Source organism: Narcine bancroftii, chromosome 3 (genome assembly GCF_036971445.1).
Source record: "Narcine bancroftii isolate sNarBan1 chromosome 3, sNarBan1.hap1, whole genome shotgun sequence".
In the NCBI taxonomy this organism is placed as follows: domain Eukaryota; kingdom Metazoa; phylum Chordata; class Chondrichthyes; order Torpediniformes; family Narcinidae; genus Narcine; species Narcine bancroftii.
Window position 1 is genome coordinate 177,116,792 of NC_091471.1, and position 18,476 is coordinate 177,135,267.

At 37.6% G+C, this 18,476-nt stretch overlaps 1 protein-coding gene across 2 annotated transcripts in view; it reads right to left on the bottom strand.

The window, feature by feature from the left end:
* The window catches only part of LOC138757886 (janus kinase and microtubule-interacting protein 1-like), a 255,095-nt gene extending 238,260 nt beyond the window's left edge, over window positions 1-16,835 (bottom strand). Inside the window, exon 1 of one of the 2 annotated variants that reach the window (XM_069925953.1) lies at window positions 16,753-16,835. The gene's annotated coding sequence lies outside the window, so the exon portion shown is untranslated. The remainder of the gene's footprint in view (window positions 1-16,752) is intronic. The other variant, XM_069925955.1, reaches the window with a different exon arrangement.
* Window positions 16,836-18,476: the final 1,641 nt, after the last annotated feature.

The window sequence follows — 18,476 nt, forward strand, 5'->3', positions numbered from 1 at the left end:
GTAGAGGAGTTGGGAAGTTATTTTGAAGTTTTAAGACAGTGGTAAGGCCAAATTTTGAATATTGTGTGCAGTTCTGGTCACTTAACTACAGGAAGGATATCAATAATGTTGAAAAGAGTACAGAGAAGACTTATTAAGATGTTGCCAAGTCTTCAGGTGTTGAGTTACAGGGAAAGATTAAACTGGTTAGGACTTTATTCCTTGGAATGAAGAAGAATGAGGGGAGATTTGATGGAGGTTGACAAGGTTATGAGAGATAATAGACTGTGTGGATGCGAGTCAGTTTTTTCCACTGTTTTGAGCATAACGAGCAGCAACAGGCAATGAACCAGACAGTTTAATTTTAAAACACCAATTTTATTTCTAACTCATAAACTACTGTCTTAACTTTTAAACTATTCTTAACACTAAATCTATCCCAGCTATGTGCAGATGTCTAGTGTATGTGTATGTATGTGTGTGGGTGAGATATATCCAAACCATTACTGTCCGGGCCAAAATCTAGAAAGTCACTTCAAAGTTTAGTCTTTCAAATTCAGTGTTGAAGTGTAGGCCTTTGAAATTTGATGCCCAGAATTAATGATGAACTGATGGAAAGACTGGAGTTGTGGCTGCTACAGACTCACAAGTTCTTCTTGCGTTGCCTTTGAAGAAATATCCACCACGTGAGCTCCTGGTCCTTTTGTAGGTAAGATTCGAACTGGGCGGCCTCCACAAAGCTGCCAAGACCCTGGCACTGGTCTCTCCAAGTAACTTCACTGCTAGTCACAATCAAAATGAAGCACTTTGCTTCCCTCAAAGACCCACCTGGCACAGGTAAATCCACTAAAAAGGCCCAGTCAGTCATTCACAGAACATGCTTTGCCCGAAATTCCACAAAAATGGTTGGCCGCAAGAGCAGCTTTCAAAGAGCTGTTTCCTCTCCAGCAGTCACCATGGTTCTCCTTGCAAAATCACAGGGTCTTTGCAAAAGTATTGAATTCTAGAACAGACTGTGACAAGCCTTCCCTCAGTTCTTCCAATGGGCTGTGACTTACGTTGTACTTGGTGCTTGTGTGAAATATTAAATGTTAACTGTGACCATTTAGTTCCTCGTGTCTATACTATCCATTTTACTAAAACAGGAGCTAATAATACCATTTAGATTGAGGGAGATAAGTATGAGAGGACATAGCTCTAGGGTGAAAAGGGAAAGGTTTATGTGGAACATGAGGGGAAACTTCTTCACTCAGAGAATGGTGGGAATGTGAAAGAAGCTGCCATCTGACGTGATGAATGCGTATTCGATCTTAAGTTTTAAGAATAAATTGGATACACAGATGGGAGAGTTCCGGAGGATTATTGAATGGGAGCAGGTCATTGTGATTAGTGGATTAATGATCGGCACAGACTAGAGGGGCTGAATGGCCTGTTTTCTGTACTGTGAGGTTCTATGTTCTATGATCAGGGAAGGGGTGTGGATCTTTGAATACAGCATTGAAATGCTTTGAGAAGTAGGCTATGGGACAAATCAATTCCTGTCTCAGGTAGGACAGAGACCCACTTCAAATTACCCATTGTCACCACAGGTCACTAGCCGATATCATTTTGTTGCACTCCACTCCATTAGATTACCCAGACTACAAGAACACTTGCAGCAGGCTATTATTCAGTGAGTTAAAGATAGAACATCACAGCAGAGTTCACGCCCTTCAGCCCTTGATGGTGTGCTGACCTCTATATTGCTACCAAAAAATACTAAGCCGTTCCTTCCTCTTAACCCTGTTTTTCTTTTATCCATGTGCCTGCCAAAGAGTCTCTTAAATGCCCCTAATGTTTCAGCCTCTACCACCACCCCTGGCAAGGCATTCCAAGCACCCACAACTCTTAAAAAACTTTCCGCTGATGTCTCCCCTAAATTTTCCTCCCTTCACTTTGTACAGATGCCCTCTGGTGCTTGCTATACCTGCCCTTGGACAAAAAAGACACAGGCTGTCCACCTTATCTATGTTTAGAAGGATTAGGGGGGAACTCATTGAAACCTTTGAAATATTGAAAGAGCTGGATGGAGTGTACATGGAGAAGATGTTTCCAATAGTGGGAGAGTCTCAGACCAGAGGGCACAGCCTCAGAATAAAAGGACACCCCTTTAGATCATTGTTGAGGAGAACTTTCTTAAGCCAGAGGCAAATGATTCTGTGGGATTTGGTGCCACAGACTGCTGTGTTGGCCAAATCATTGGGTAGATTTAAAGTGGAGGTTGATAAGCTCCTGATTAGCAAGTGTATCAAAGGGTACAGGGAGAAGAGAGAAGAATGACTGGCAGATGATAAGACATAGGAGCAGAAATAGCCCATCAAGTCTGCCCAACCTTTTAATCACGAGCTGATCCATTTTTCCCACTACTCAGCCTTCTCTCCATAATCTTTGATACCCTGACTAATCAGAAACCTATCAATCTCTGCCTTAAATATACCCAATAATCTTGTCACCGCAACTGCAAAAATTCCAGATTTACCACCCTCTAGCTGAAGAGATTCCTACTCATTTCTGGACTAAGCAGAAACCTTCAATCCTGAGGTTGTGCCTTGTCCTTGACACTCCCACCACGAGAAACAACGCCTACATCCACGCCTTTCAACATTCAAAATTATTCAATGAGATCTCCCCACATTCTCCTAAGTCCAAATAGTGCAGGCCAAGAGCTGTCAAATGCTCCTCAAGTGATAAGCTTTTCATTCCCGGAATCATCCTAGCAAACTTCCTTTGAACAGTCTCCAAGGTCAGCACATATTTCTTCAATGAGGAGCCCAAAACTGCTCACAATGCTCCAAGTGAGGTCTCACTTTGTATCAAAGGGTACAGGGTATCCTGTGAAGCCTTATAAAGCTTCAACATCACATCCCTGCTCTTGTATTCGATTCTTCTTGAAATGAATGTCAGCAGAGCATCTCCCTTCTTCACCATCGTTTCAACTTGCCTGTTTACCTTCAGACTATCCTGCGCACATTTGTTTACTTTTTCTAACAAAGTGCATGACCCCACACTTTCCAACATTACATTTCATTTGCTACTTCTCTGTCCATTCTTCTAATCTGTCTAAGTCCTTCTGCAGCCTCCATGTTTCCTCTACGCTATCTGCTCCTCCACCTACTACCTTCGTATCATCTGAAAACTTGACCACAAAGCCATTCATTCCATAATCCAAATCATTAATATACAAAAGGAAAAGAAGTGGCCCCAACACCAACCCCTGCTGAAAACCGCTAGCAACTGGCAGTCAACCAGAATGTGATCCTTGTATTTCAACTCTCTGCTTCTTGCAGAGAGTTGCTTTACCCATGCTCCTATGTTAAATGGGCTCTTATCCTGTTAAGTAACCTCATATGTGTCACCTTGACAAATACCTTCTGAAAATCCAGACACAACATCCACTGCATCTCCCTTATCCAGCCTGCTTGCTACTTCCTCAAAGAATTACAATATATTTGTCAGGCAAGATTTTCCCTCAAGGAAGCTATGCTGGCTTTGGCCTATCCTGTCACGTGCTTCCAAGTACTCCGTAACCTCATCCTTCACAATCGATTCCAACATCTTCCCAACCAATGACATCTAGCTAACTGGTGTATAATTTCCTTTCTGCTGCCTCACTCTCTTCTTGAATAGTGGGGTGACATGTGCAATTTTCCAGTTCTCCAGGACCATGCCAGAACCTAGCTATTCCTGAAAGATCATTTCCATTGCCTACCCAATCTCTACTGCTACCTCTTTCAGAACCCAAAGGTGTAATCCATCTGGTCCAGGAGACTTATCCATCCTTAACCCATTCAGTTTTTTGAGCACCTCCTTCACTTCCCTTCCGTGATACCCTTCGAAATCTGGCACAGTCCTAACATCTTCCACAGTGATGCACAATACTCATTTAACTCCTCTACCATTTCCTTGTCTCCAATTATTATTTCTCTCGTATCATTTTCTAATAGTTCTGTATCTACTGTCATTTTTAATTATTTGTATTCTTGATCATCTTTCTGCATCCTCTTTGATATTATTTGCGAGCCTAATTTCATACTTCATCTTTTCATCTTCTTGTGATTTTTTAAAAAGTTACCTACTATATGTTTTTAAATGATGTTCAGAGGAAAATAAAATACATCAGGTGTGATTCAAAGGGCAGAGCAGAGTCAATGGGCCAAATAGCCTAATCCTGCTCCTATGTCTTATGGTCTTCTGCAGCTCCATGTTTAGCATTATCATATTAGCAGAACATCATCAAATGCAGAGATCTGGGACTTTTTTCATCCTTTTGCAACTGGATCCTCAATCCTTCTTGCTGACTAATACAGGGACACACCAAGTTTGCATGCTTAATGCCCTGCTCTATTCCCCTGCATTGACAATTGCATAGCCAGGTTCAGCTCCAATTCATTGACACCTGCCGAATAATGGAATAAAGAATGGAGATGAAGAATCTGGATCAGTGGAGCAGAACAAAAACCTTGTTCTCAACATCAGCTTGATTAAAGAGCTTATTGTGGATTTTATAAAGGAGAGGCTGAGAGACCATCTTTGTTGATGGATGGTCAGTGGAAAGGATTAGTAACTTCAAGTTCTTGGCAGTGCACATATCGGAGGAGCTCCCCTGGTGGCAGCATATTGAGCTAGCCATGAGGAATGCACGGTAATTCCTCCACTTTCTGAGGCAATCTGGCATTATGTTCAATATGCCATCAATCTTCCACACGTGTATTGCAGAAAGTATTGTTGCATTATATCCTGGTTCAGAAACTTAAAAATGCTCAAGGCTGAAAAAGTAGAAAATCTAGTTTCCACCCCATAGGAACAAATCTCCTGTCTACCAAAAACAATTATGTAAGATACTGCCTCAAGATGGCAATCAGCATCATTAAAGACCCCATCACCTTGGACACATTAGCTTCTTGCTACTACCTTCAGGCAGAAGAGTTAGAATCCTGAAGTCCAGCTCTTCTAGGGTCAAGAATATTTTTCATTCAGCAATTATGAACTTCCCCCCATCTCATAATAATCGAACCATAAACTGCTCCTGAGCAACCAAAAGATTGATCATAACGGCACTACTGAAATGCTACTTTATTCTTGCAGCAACTGCAACTGTGAATACTTATCTATCCTTTTGCATTTGTCATCTCTTTTTCTGTCTTGGCATATTAGGGCAATTGGCTTGTAGTTTGTGTATCCTATGTACTTGTTGGATGCAGCAAGCAAGAATTTCAGTGCATCTGTACTTGCATATATGAAAATAAATTCTCTTTTATATGAGAAAGGACCTGCTTATATTGCTCAAAGTGGTCTTCTGTGCTAATTGGAACTACAGCATTCTATAAGTAGGGTATTTTCTTACTGCACTCCAGTGATCAGGAAAAGGGAGTGAAATCAAACTTGTACTTCAACCAGATTTCCCTGGAGTAGTGGCATATAGAGTCTGCATTCTACCTTTTCCTTTGATAAATCACCTTAACCTTAAGGCTTACATAGGTTTTTTTCACTGAAATTTGTAGACACATAGTGAGGGATCTTTAACGATTGCACAGAGTGCAATCCTATTACTCAGGACAATCACAAAGTTATAGTACCCACATTGGTCTTAAAGTATTCACACTGTTCCGACTGCAGCTCTAATGAAGCAAAACTGAAACATGTTATCCTATATAAATTGATTTAATATTTTACAAATTAAGCATTCACATTTTATCAGTAAAATGGCTGTTTGGCTCAATTAAATGTTTTTTTTTAAATGTAAAACTGTGTTAAGATTCAAACAGATGTTATAAATTTGCAGACATCACTGTCACAAAGCAGTCTAATCTTGAGTGCTAAACTGGGACATGGAAGAAGGCCTGATCATCAATCAGACTAGCAGAATCAGAAACCAAAAATAATCTCAGCTGGATGGCACAATCAAATAATCTTTACCAAACTATGGCACCACAGATCTGAACTTATGCACATCCAAAAACATTCCGTCTTTGAATCAAAGTATTTCTGAATTGACAGAAATGCACTTCCATGGGCCAACTCTCACCAAATGTACACTTTTTCCAAATTCAATGGCATCAAAAATCTGTAGATCATGTCAGTAATTAATAGCCACGGCAATGTTCACTAAATTAGAATACCACAGAGAAATGAAAATCCCTCATTAAGGAGACCTTTGAAAATGAGAAACTTCAGATTACAGCAAAGGGCGCCCAGGAGAGTATGAAAAAACAACTGGGTCCTCATATAATAGATGCAGTGAAAAGAATAGCAATGGGAAGATTTATCTCTGGGGAATGCCCTCTTTCAACTTGTCATCTTCCTTCTTGTCCTTCAGCAACTCTCTCACAAGTTCAATGTATTGAACACAAAGCTCAATATCTGTCTCATGTGAATATATCCATGCATCCATCTATCTAATTTATCAAAAACAGCTGGAAATACTACAATCAAACTTAAAAACAGGATGCTTATGCCTTGTAGAATACTCAGCCGATTAACTACTGTTATACAGCATCCATTTTGTTCTTGCTAAAAATGTTCTTTATAGCTGATAAGTGAGAACAGAAAATCAGTTCTTTGGAGGGGATTTGAGATGACAGGAAGGGGAATTTCAAAGATGAAGCTTAACAAAACCTAAATTTCATAAAGATTTGAATAAGATAAATAGCAAAAAACTGAGTAGTTAATCACGGGAAGCATTGAGGCAACAACAGGACACACGAGGAATCTTCAACATTTGGAGGAAAAGATCAATCGATCTTTTAAGAAGAAAATGAATAACATCAAAACAAAAGCCAGGGTTTGAGAAGACAGCAGGACTCATCAGTTCAGGCCAACAGCTGACATGGGCATGAAAGAACCGACAGTGCCCTTCTGAACTATAAACTTCAATCTGGGTGGAAGAATGGGACATTAAAAAATTAATCATAGGACAGTATTAATCTACTGAGATGTTTCACTGAAAGTTGTAGACACTGAGAGATCTTTAATGAGGCATGGGATACATGGAACCATGGCTGTGTGGATTTTTAAAAAAGGCTTGAATAGTGGAGTTCTGTGGAGATCTGAGTTGGGACCTCTGCTTTGTGATTTTTATAAATGACCCCAATAAAGGGGCGGAAGGATGGGTCAGTAAGCTTGTGGATGATACAAAAGATGAAGGAGTTGTGGATGATGCTGAAGATTGTCATAAGCTATAAAAGGATATAGAGTGGGGCAGAAAAGTTGCAGATGGAGTTCAATCCGGATAAGTGTAACGTGATGCATTTTGCAAGGACAAACCAAACCAGAAGACTAAGTACAAGGTTAATGGTCGGTCATTTAAGAGTGTGGATTAATAGAGGGACTTTCAACACGTCCATTAATAAAGGCATTAATAAGTCCTGAATTTTTTAAATAAAATTCCAATGTAAATCTATCTTCACCAGAAGATTTACCATTCAGTATTGATTTAAGTGCTTCTATAATTTCTCTAAATGTAAAGGGAGAGTCCAATTCATTACATTCTTGAAAATTTAAAAAAAGGTAACTGGAGTTCAGCTTAAAAAAAACTATCAAATTTAACATTATTTTCAGATCCTGATGTATATAATTTCATATAAAATTCCTTAAAAGCATCATCTTAAGGTTTTTATGTAATTTTTGAATATTTTCTAATAGCATTAATTGTTTTACAAGCCTGTTGTCTTTAATTGCCGTGCTAATGCTTTATGGGCTCTTTCCCCTAATTCATAATATTTTTGTACAGTTCTTTGTACTCATGTTTCCGTTTTATAAGTCTGTAATGAATTATAATGCAATTTCTTTTAGTTATCAACTGTATCTTTTTAGTCTCCATTGATTTCTTCTGTATACCTTTTTCTAAATTTTCCTATCTACTTCTCCAATTTATCAACTTCACTAGAACACTATTTCTTAATTTAAGTTGAAAAACTAATAATTTGTCCTCTTAAATATGCTTTTAAAGCATCCCACAAAACAAATTTACTATCAACCATATCTGTATTTATTTTTAAATATTGTTGTATTTGATCTTTTATAAAATTACAAAATTCAACATTTCTTAACAGTATAGAATTAAATCTCCATCTATATGTTGTGTCTATTTTTTTCTGAACCTATACAAGTTATTAATAAAAGAGAATGGTCCAACAAGGTTCTACTTTTATATTCAGCAGATATTATGTCCTTGCAACTGAGCCAATAATAAAATCTATTCTAGAATAAGAATCATAGCAAAATGAATTAAAAAAAAACTTTCTCCTGATAATTCATTCTTATCCAAATATCAACTAAGTTCATTTCTTTCATTAATATTAAAATTCATTTTGCCATTTTAGTTCTAGCCACTATTTTCAGAGATTTATCCAATAATCGGTCGAAACAACACGCGATAGAGGTTAATTCTTTACCAAATTATTTTTCTAAGGAAATTATAACAGTTATTCTTAAGAAAGATAGAGATCCATAGTCATTTGTTTGTTAAATGTTGATTATAACATTGTAACTAAAGTTCCAGCTAATAGACTGGCAAAATACTTACCAGGTTTAATACATTTGGACCAAGCTGGATTTATTAAAAATTGTTACTCTGCAGATAATATTGCAAAATTAATTAGTTTGATTCATACTTCTCAGAAGAAATACAACTTACCAATGGTCTTATGATTGGATTCTGAAAGGCATTTGATAGGTTACGTTGGAGTTTTTTTTAAAACTTAAAGTATTGGAAAAGTCTAGGTTTGGACCAATGTTTATTAGTTGGAATGAATCCTTCAGCCAGAGTGGTGACAAGTGGCCAAATATCATCATTGTTTTAATTAGAAAGAGCTACTAGACAAAGATGTCCTTTGTCCCCAGCATTGTTTGCATTAGCTATTGGACCTTTAGCTCAATTGATAAGGCAAGAGGTTAATATTAAGGATATTAAAGTTAATTCTCAGGAATTTAAGATTAATTTATTTGCTGATGATGTTTTGATTGATTTAACAGAACCCCAAAGTTCTTTAAAACCATTATATGAAAGATTGAAAAAGTATGGAGAAATATCTGGTTAAAAAATTAATTGGGATAAAAGTGAGATTATGCCATTGATTGATGCTGATTTTACTTACTGTAAAAAAAAAGTTGTTCAATTTAAATGGTCAGATTAAATTAAATATTTAGGAATTATAATTGATAAGACTCCAGATCATTGGTTAAATTATCTACCTTTTAAAATTAAAAATGATCCAAATTGATGGTAAGATTTACCCATAACATTAATAGGCAGAGTTAATTGTATTAAGATGAATATTTTTTTCCAAGAATACAATATCTTTTTCAATCTATTCCTTGTAAAGTTCCTCAAAAGTTTTTTTTGTTAAATATTTGAATTCTATAGTTAGGAGATTTTTATGGAAAGGTAAAATGGTTAGAGTATCTTTACAAAAATTAACTTGGAAATATTAATTGGGAGGTTTACAGCCTCCAAATTTTCAAAATTATTATAAAGCTGCACAGCTGAGGTTTATTCACAGAATGTTTGAGTTGGAAAATCTGTTGATATGGGCTAATATTGAGTTAATTAAAATTGGTGAAGAAAAAAATAGAGCATGTAATTATAAATTGGGTTTTAAATTATTGTCTATTTATAATTTACCTATTTTTTGGGACATCTAATTGAGTTATGGAATACAATAAATGAAGAAATCAGTACACGGGAAAATTTCAGGTAAAACACCTTTTATATCAGAATAAACTTTTTTCTTTTACTCTTAATAATTAGTTTTTGAATATATGGAATCAGAAAGGGATTAAAACTGTACAGACTGTTAGGAAGCTGGTTACTTTATTTATTTTCAAAGAATGAAAGAAAATTATTAAATTCCAAACAAGGCCCTCTTTATTATTATTGGATAATTTTGAACATACTTTAAGGTTGCCAAGACATAAAAATTTGAAAATTTCTTTACGGAATGTGGAATTTTTTTTTACTCTGAAATTGATTCGTTATTACGGAGCAAGATGCCAAGTTGGATATATATAAATCAAGATTAAAGTGGGGAAAAGATTTATTGATCAAGAAGATTGAAGAAATTTATGTAAAGATAGTATGATTAAGATTGTTAATATGAGGTATAGATTGGTTCATTATAATTTTATACATCAGTTGTATTTAACTCCTCAAAACTTAAAAAGATATCATTTAATTTCTTCAGATGTATGTTTTTGAGGTGGTAAGGAATAGGTTCTTTTTTTACATTTGATCTGGTTATGTGATATTGTCAAATTTTTTTGAACACAACTTAAGGAGTTTTAAAAGTGTTATGAGCCCAGAGGACCCCAAAACCCAGCAGCAATAGATATTCACCAAGACAAATGGTTACTTAAACAAAGGTTGCTTTTAATTATCGTTAAACATGAAAACAGAATCACACTTTAACTTATTACTATTAACTTAACTAACCTAACTTAACCCTCTTCTAATTCTAAGCACACGTGTATGTAATATGTATGTAAATTACGAAAGGTTCTTTGATTCACAGTCCAATCTCACTTCTCATTCCTCCAAGATTACTGGTTGCAGGAAATTCTTATACTGTGCACAGAATTTAACATTTATGAAGTTCATCAGGCTTTGGTGCTAGAAAGGTAAATGGTTACCGCTCAGGAAGGTTCTTGTCAGTTTTCAGAGAGATTTGATGTTCGCTGGACACCCACAACTGATTCCTTGTAACCAACCACTTCAGTGTCTTGCCAAAGAAAATTGCCCCATCAGGGTTTTTCAGATGATAACCTCTTTCTTTCAGGCCACCACAGAGTTCCTTTTTGTTCCATTAGATAGCCAGTCCTCTCCTCTTGTATGAACCAAAAGGGCTTTCACCAGACTGAACTGAGCACTCACAACCAGTCTTCCAAATGGGACTTTTCCACAAGCTTTCCAGCTTGTCCTGTTCCAGTCCCAGCTGCTGCTGCCGACTGTGGTACTGCAGAACTGAATTATCTCTCTCTGAGAAAAGCCTGTTTTTATCTCTCTGCTTGCCAAACCCACATGACCCTTTTAGAACAGCAGGTTCCACTCCTGACAGCCTGCGGCTCCGATTAGTTGTTTCATCTGTTGCCTTTTTGTAAACAACAATCCATTAGTGAAGACCCTTGGGCACTCTCCAAAGCTTTTGCAAAGGCTCTTGGCGCCTGCCTAACATGAGCAGAGCTCCAGTATTTTAAATAAGATATGTTGTAAAGTGTTTGTATGTGACCTACACTAAAAAAAAACCCCAATTTATCTTCCAAAAACATATCTATAATCTGTCACAAGAGAAAGTTTTAAAGATTCAGTTACCAATAGACTAACATTATTCTTATTGAATAATGTTAAAATGTTGAGTTTAAAATTGAGGTTAACCAGGTATCAAATTGCATTTTTAAGATTAGCAATGGTTGTAGCAAGAAAATGTATAGCGATTACTTGGAAAAATGAGACTGATTTGGGTTTGCAATGATGGCATATGGAATTGAGATCATGTATTCTATTGGGAAAAAAAACAATTTACATGATAATTATTATTTTTTGGAAGATTATATGGATTTAAAGTGCTGAATTCCCTATAGCGCCTTGTGGTGGTGTTACTCTGATCCATGGCAGTAAATTACGTTAGTGATAGTTTGAATCTCCTTCCTCTTTGCTTTCTTCTTTCTTCAGGGTTTGGGTTGGGAGGGGGGTTGGTATTTCTACACCACGTACTCTTTTTATATAATCTATTTTATTTGAATGTATTGTGATTTTAAAACTTTAAATAAAGTATTAAAAAAAAGAGGCATTTTGGGGTCCAAATTGATACATCCCTCAAGGTTGATAGGATAGATAAGAAGGCCATTGGAATGTCGGGCTTCATTAATAGGAGGATTGAGTTCAAGAGTTGACAGGTCATGTTGCAACTCTTCAAATCTCCGGCAGGACCATACTTCAAGTATTGTGTTCAGTTCTGGTCACCTCACTATAGAAAGAATGTGGAAGCTATTTAGAGGTGCAGAGGGGATTTACCAGAATGTTGCCTGGTTTGGAAAATAAGTCTTATGAAACAAAGTTAGCAGAGCTGGAACTTTTCTCTTTGGAGCTTAGAAGGATGAAAAGAGACTTACGAGTTCAACAAGATTATGAGAATCCTAGATAGGGTGCACAGCCAGCACCTTTTTCCCAGGGTAGGAATAGCAAACACCAGAGAACATATGTACAAAGTGAGGGGAGAGAACTTTATGGGAAACATCAGGGGTAAGGTTTTTTTAAAAAAAATACACAGAGTTGTGAGTGCTTGAAATGCCTTGCCAGGGATGGTGGTGGAGACTGAAACATTAGGGGCATTTAAGAGACTCAGACAGGCATGTGGATGGAAGAAAAATAGAGACTAAAGAGGTAGGGAGAGTTTTGCTTAAGGAATTTGTGGTTTGTCACAACATCGAGTGCTGAAGGACCTGTTCTGTGCTGTAATGTTCTATGTTCTACCGCTTACTGTAAATCTCCATGTGACGTGGGACAAATGATACTTAAAGTCTTAATTTTCACTCTCAAAAAAAATTACCAAGTTATTATTAAAAAATATCTGTGGTATATTAACATACAAGAATGCAGTCTGAACAGATAGCAAGTATGGCAGTATTTGTGCACATAGGTGACATCAAGTACAATTGGCCATAGTACACACCGTGTTATGTTATTCTGGCTGTAGACAGTGCAACCTTTTACTTTTTCATCCCTATTGTCCCCAAACTCTAAAGGTGCGTATGAATCAACTATGCTGTAGCCCATCTTGGAATCAGAGTATAGCTTCTTTGCTTCTGGGCAGAATGTAGCCTGTCGTCCATGACAGATAGCAGGTTTTTATTTAACTATTTGAAATTTATTTCTAAACTACCTTTGTGAAATTTGAACTCAGTCTCTGGATCAATGCTCTAGCCCTCTAGCTATTAGACCAACAACTTATCAAGTTACCATACCACTATTATTGGTAACTGACTATCACAGAATTGACTTGGCTCTTTGGATAACATTGTTCATTTTGATTGATTTCTGGGATGATGGGAATGCATTATGAAGAGAGGCTCAGTTTGTATTCATTTAGGTTGAGCAGATTCAGAGGAGATCCAATTGAAATAAAAAATAAACTGCTAACCGGGTGAGATAGACAGGACAAGGAAAACAAATTCCATTGCTGAGATGTGGAGAACTAAGGGCAACAATCTTTTGTTACTGCGCAAGAGACTTAGGCCTGCAGCAAAGAGAAATGTTCCCATTCACAAGCGATGAACTTATGGAATTCACTACTACAGATTTGCAGTGCTCATGTTGCTAAATTTTTGAAGGAGATACATTTCTAGATGCAAAAGATTCAAAGCTAGAGGGTGGAAATACTCTATTAAGATAGGGGATCAGTCATGACTGTATTCAATGCAAATGAGGCTTGAAGGTCCACTCTGCCTACTCTGTTCCTATGTTTTTTAGAAATGTCACTGTTTAATTTTACTTCACCTGCTTTAATAATGCAGAATTATTATTCAAATTTCTGGGCAAATGCCTTGCCCACACGCACCATTCATGATGATGTTAGTTTGTCATATACTGTACTCAAGAACAATGTACAGATGCACTGAAATTCTTGCTTGTTGCAGCAACACAGGTACGTAAAAAAAAAACCAATAAGTGTAAATTAATTTGAGAGGAAATAAAAAAATACAATTAGTCAAACTGAGCCACAAACTGGCCCTCTATTAATATAACAAAGCAAAAACCTATCCAGTAAAAACAGAAATATCCAATAACCACTCCACAGACTTCTCATAAGTTTATACTTCTAAAAATATCTCAACTTCTCTGTCAAATGAATGTACCCAGTCTGAATATCGAAGTGTTTTTCAACTAACTGCATTGTGGTTTAGACCTTTGTCATGCTTTTGACTGATCTGTTTGGTTTACAGCATCCTTTTGGTGGAACATGCAACACTGAGATAATAAATTATGGAATAGGCTGAACTTCAGTCATCTTGTGTTTTATTCCACAAGACATTCAAACATATCCTGCTACTTTAAGAGCTGCTGATATATTGAGACTTTAGATTAAACGTGGATTTTGGATACAAGTAGATCTAGGATTATCAGACAGCATGTACATAGAAAACATATAATAGCTGGCAATGAGATTTGGGAGATTGTGCAAAGCTAATTGTATAACATATGAACAATGATCAAGCTGAAGCCAAGTAGGCATTTCATATAAAAACATCTCCCAATAGTATACACTAAATTACCATTTGGAAAGAAATCATAAATATAAATGATAAAATATTCAAAATAAGAGCAGTGCAAGAAAAAAAAGTGTCATTCCAATAATGCAGACAGGATTTTTTTGTGGTGTCAGAGTGATAATAATTTGTGTAGATGGGGTTGGTTCAAGAGCTCAATATCTGTTATGGGAAAAAAATGATCTGAACTTAGTGGTGCTGAACTTCAGGTTTCCATATGTTCTTCCTGAAGGTGTCAGAAATAAGTTTGTGACCAGGGTGATGGGGGTCCTTTATGATGTTGGCTGCTTTCTTGAGGTAGCACCTCACATTGATGTCTTCAATGAATGGGAGGCCAAAGCCCGTGATGGACTTGGCTATGCTTCATTCTTCAGCCTTTTGTGTTCCTGGAGACCTGAATTACCAAGCCAGGCAACCAGTCAGTATACTTTTCACAGTACACCTGTAGACTGTTGATAGAGTATTTGACAACATGTCTAATCTCCTCAGACTTCTATTTTAATACAGACAATCCCATGTAATTGTTTTATTTTATTTTTTTTTTTTAAAAGTGATGACCTGAAAAATACAAAACCATCAAACCTTATTCCTGCTAAAAGTATCATAAATTATATTTGAAATTAGATCCCTGCTCATTAAATTATGTAAACAATTAGCATCACCCACTTTATGTGTGACTTGCCTCCATATTTTCCTAATTTTAAGCTACAAATTAATTCTTAATTCTAATTTCCATGTATTAATATTTGAACCAGCAACAATCAGGAATGCAAAATAGTGACTTGCCTTAGTTAAAATATCACAATTATGATTCTTTTTTAAAATTTCCACCCACTTCTTTGTATTACAAGCAATTCAACCACAAAAAAAAATGAAATGCATAAACTCCTGTAACAATGCTCCAGTTTCTTCCCATGTCCCAAAGACGAAGGTGGCCAGTTTAACTGGCCATTGGAGGTTAATTGGTCACCGTAAATTGTCCCAACTGTGTAGGGAAATGGTCGAATCTGCAAAGACTTCATAGGAATACAGGGAGAATGATTAGCAGAGCACCAATTGGCATACAATTGGTGGGCCAGAAGTCTGGTTTCCATGCTGTATGACACATTGGCTCTATTAAACAAGATTGATCTTGTTAATTTCACTGATGGCTTTCATTGCAATATTCAAAATGATTGAAGGGCGCTTTTCTTCAGAGTAAATACTTCACTACTTATTGAAATATTTCTTTTGAATAACAGGTGCAGTATTTGTGAAGACAGTAGAGTAGCTGAACAACATTATAGAGGGCTATTGTCTCCGTTATTAATTATTTAAATCACATGTTATTAAATGTACATAATTTTATAAATAAATTTAAAATTAAAAATGAAGAACGAAGAAGCTAAAAGACACTGGGTTAAATAAAAGGACAAACAAAACTGAATAAATGATCTTTTTTTTCTCGATTTCAATTGGACTCAAATTCTTCTTGTATCAGGATCAATTAAAAACATGATTAGGACAATTCCCTTTCCCCAAATTCAAACAAAACACAGTGGATGCTAATATCAATGGTACAAATTGGTATTTCATCATACTCTTTGCACATGAGCTCATTCATCTGAGATGTTATCACCCAAAACATGTTGGTATAAAATACAGAATTTTATTTAAGCTGTGGCACTGTTTAGTAGCTGGTATTGAACCCATCCTTTTTAAACTTGCTAACCTGACAATGTTGGCATGCATCTAAAATCCTTTCATGCTCTGTAATTTTCCATTAAATTGGTTAGAATCCAATTAGCTCTATCTGACCATTTTATCAGCAGTTAGCATTACAAAGGCCATTTTACCAAAATACATGCATATAAAAGCAGGGGGGGGAAAAAAGTACAGTAGCACAACGGCACTGCAGAAAATATTAAAGAAACAGGGGCTTGAACTCGTGGAGCATTTCTCAACATCAACCACAATTTTAGCCAATATCATTTAATTGGTAAATGCAATGTTAAAACTAATCACAAATGTTAGTTGGCCAGAACAATACCCACCCATTTCTATTTTTTCCTCTTTGATTTCACCCCCCCCCCCCTTTTCCAATACCATTATGCAGATACAAACACAACATCTGGAATTCAAGAGGTGATGTGACAACAGCGGGAGAACCTGAAAGTTTCATGAAGTGAAATGGAATCTCAATTAACCACACTGTTGCCAACTGTTGAAAAGCCCTTCATATCCGCCCTGAACCTCAACCATCGATTGGGGGCAGGAATCCACAAAATTCATTTGAAAACTTCTGAGAGAAGAGCTGTTGGAACTAGAAATGGGCCAAGGAGGTGGTGGCACTTGTCCTAATAAAAACTAGAGCTTGTTTTTTTTTTAAAAAAGGAGCATCTCCGAAGATATTAGATAGAACCCCCGAGAGAGAGAGAGAGGGGGGAACGTGAAAGCATTTGCAGCAGTGAGAATGGAAGAGTTGCCCCACCCTACCTTCATGCCCGCCTGCGAACAGGCACATCCTCTGCTGCATTCACTACAGCATCATGGGCCTGGAGAGCGGCAAGGTGCTGGAGATCGCCTTCACTTCCCTCAATATCATCTCTGCAATTGAGAAAACGACACGGGAAGCTGGAAACAGCCCGCCTTTCCTCGTGCAATGTTGCAAACTGCACTTGGCGGCAGGTAGGCTTACAAATCTCCCCACTAACACGCAGAAGTCGTTTTTATTTGCATTACATAAAGGTTGGGCAAGAATCGAACACACCCACGCGATTGACCGAAATACGTGTTGCTGATCTGCACACACGCTGAAGGATTTCTGCCTCCTGATTTTTTTTTGTTCCACTGCATTGAGAGGGCTCAGGTACTCACTTGCCATGCTGTCTTCACGGTGAAATAGCACACCAGAAGCGACTTAAATATTTTCTTGCAACCTGAGAGAGAGAAGAAAACCCCTCATGTCGCGATCCTCTCCCGGGCTGGAAGAAAATCCAGTTGCGCCTTCAACATGAAACTACAGGCACGTTTATCAATGCATTTCATTTACTGCCGCCTTCTCTTCGTTGCTGCATTAAAGGTGATTTCTGGGGGTGGGGTTCCAGCACTCTCTCACTGGGTGTGGGATGTGCAAGCGGGTCCCACATCCCACCGTGCGGACAGCTCCCGGTGCAGCTGAGAGAGCGCGGCGCAGCCCACAGCCCTCTGACTCCCGATATCCGCAACGGCGTCAGGCTGCGCTACTTAAAGAGGCAAGCTCCCCATCCCTCTTGCCATTGCATTGCACACCCAGTTAACGGTGGACGCGAGAAAAAATATTGCATGGCACACAAAGATCCTTTTTCAGATGGCCAAGAAATCAACCGGAAGAATTAGGTTTTAAAATATGGGGTCCAACAGATTGTATGGATGTTTCAACACGACCCCGAGACTCGGAATATAATTTTTAAAAAAGTTTTGGAAAATTATGCTCTGAAATATAGGTCCCAGGAACAGGAAAGGGTTTAAACGGGTTGCCCAGAGGGGCGCATTAAATGCCCAATCTTGTACTCGCCCACCTCGTTGGTTATCTCTCTTGACGCTGTTTGTTTCTCCAGCATTTTTTTTTGGATTGTTTTTACTTCAGCCACGGTGTCTGCAGACTTTTGTACCCACAACGGTTTGGTTTATTTTCCACTGCTATTTTGCTCCAAAAATCAGTCGTGCTTCTTTAAAAATCCATTCCTTGAGTGGTGGGGGGGATTACTAGTAAAGCCAGCCTTTTCTGCCACATACCCGCTGTGCTGTTACCTCAATAAGGAGGTACTGAAGACCCAGATGATGGAAGTTGCTGGTCAACGAAATGCCAACGTTCCCTGGCTCCATTCTGGGGCAACCAATGCTGTCCGCACTGGATGTTCTGGCAGACAAAAGGAGGCGCTGGAGTAGTCATTTGCCTCCTTCAGCCTGCTCCATCATTCAGTATGATTATGGGCTGACCCAAATGCATAACTGCCTATCCATGGTAATCTCTTACACCCTGTTTTATCAAGCATCTTTTGACTACAGCCTTAACAGAATTCAAAAGTGCTACTTCCACTGCCCTTTGAGGAAAAGAATTCCAAAGACCCCCTCCTCCCCCAGCAAGAAATTACTGCTTGAGAGGGGAAACCCTTTATTTTTAAACAGTGACATCTAGTTCTAAATTCTCCCACAAAATGGAGAATTCTCTGCACATC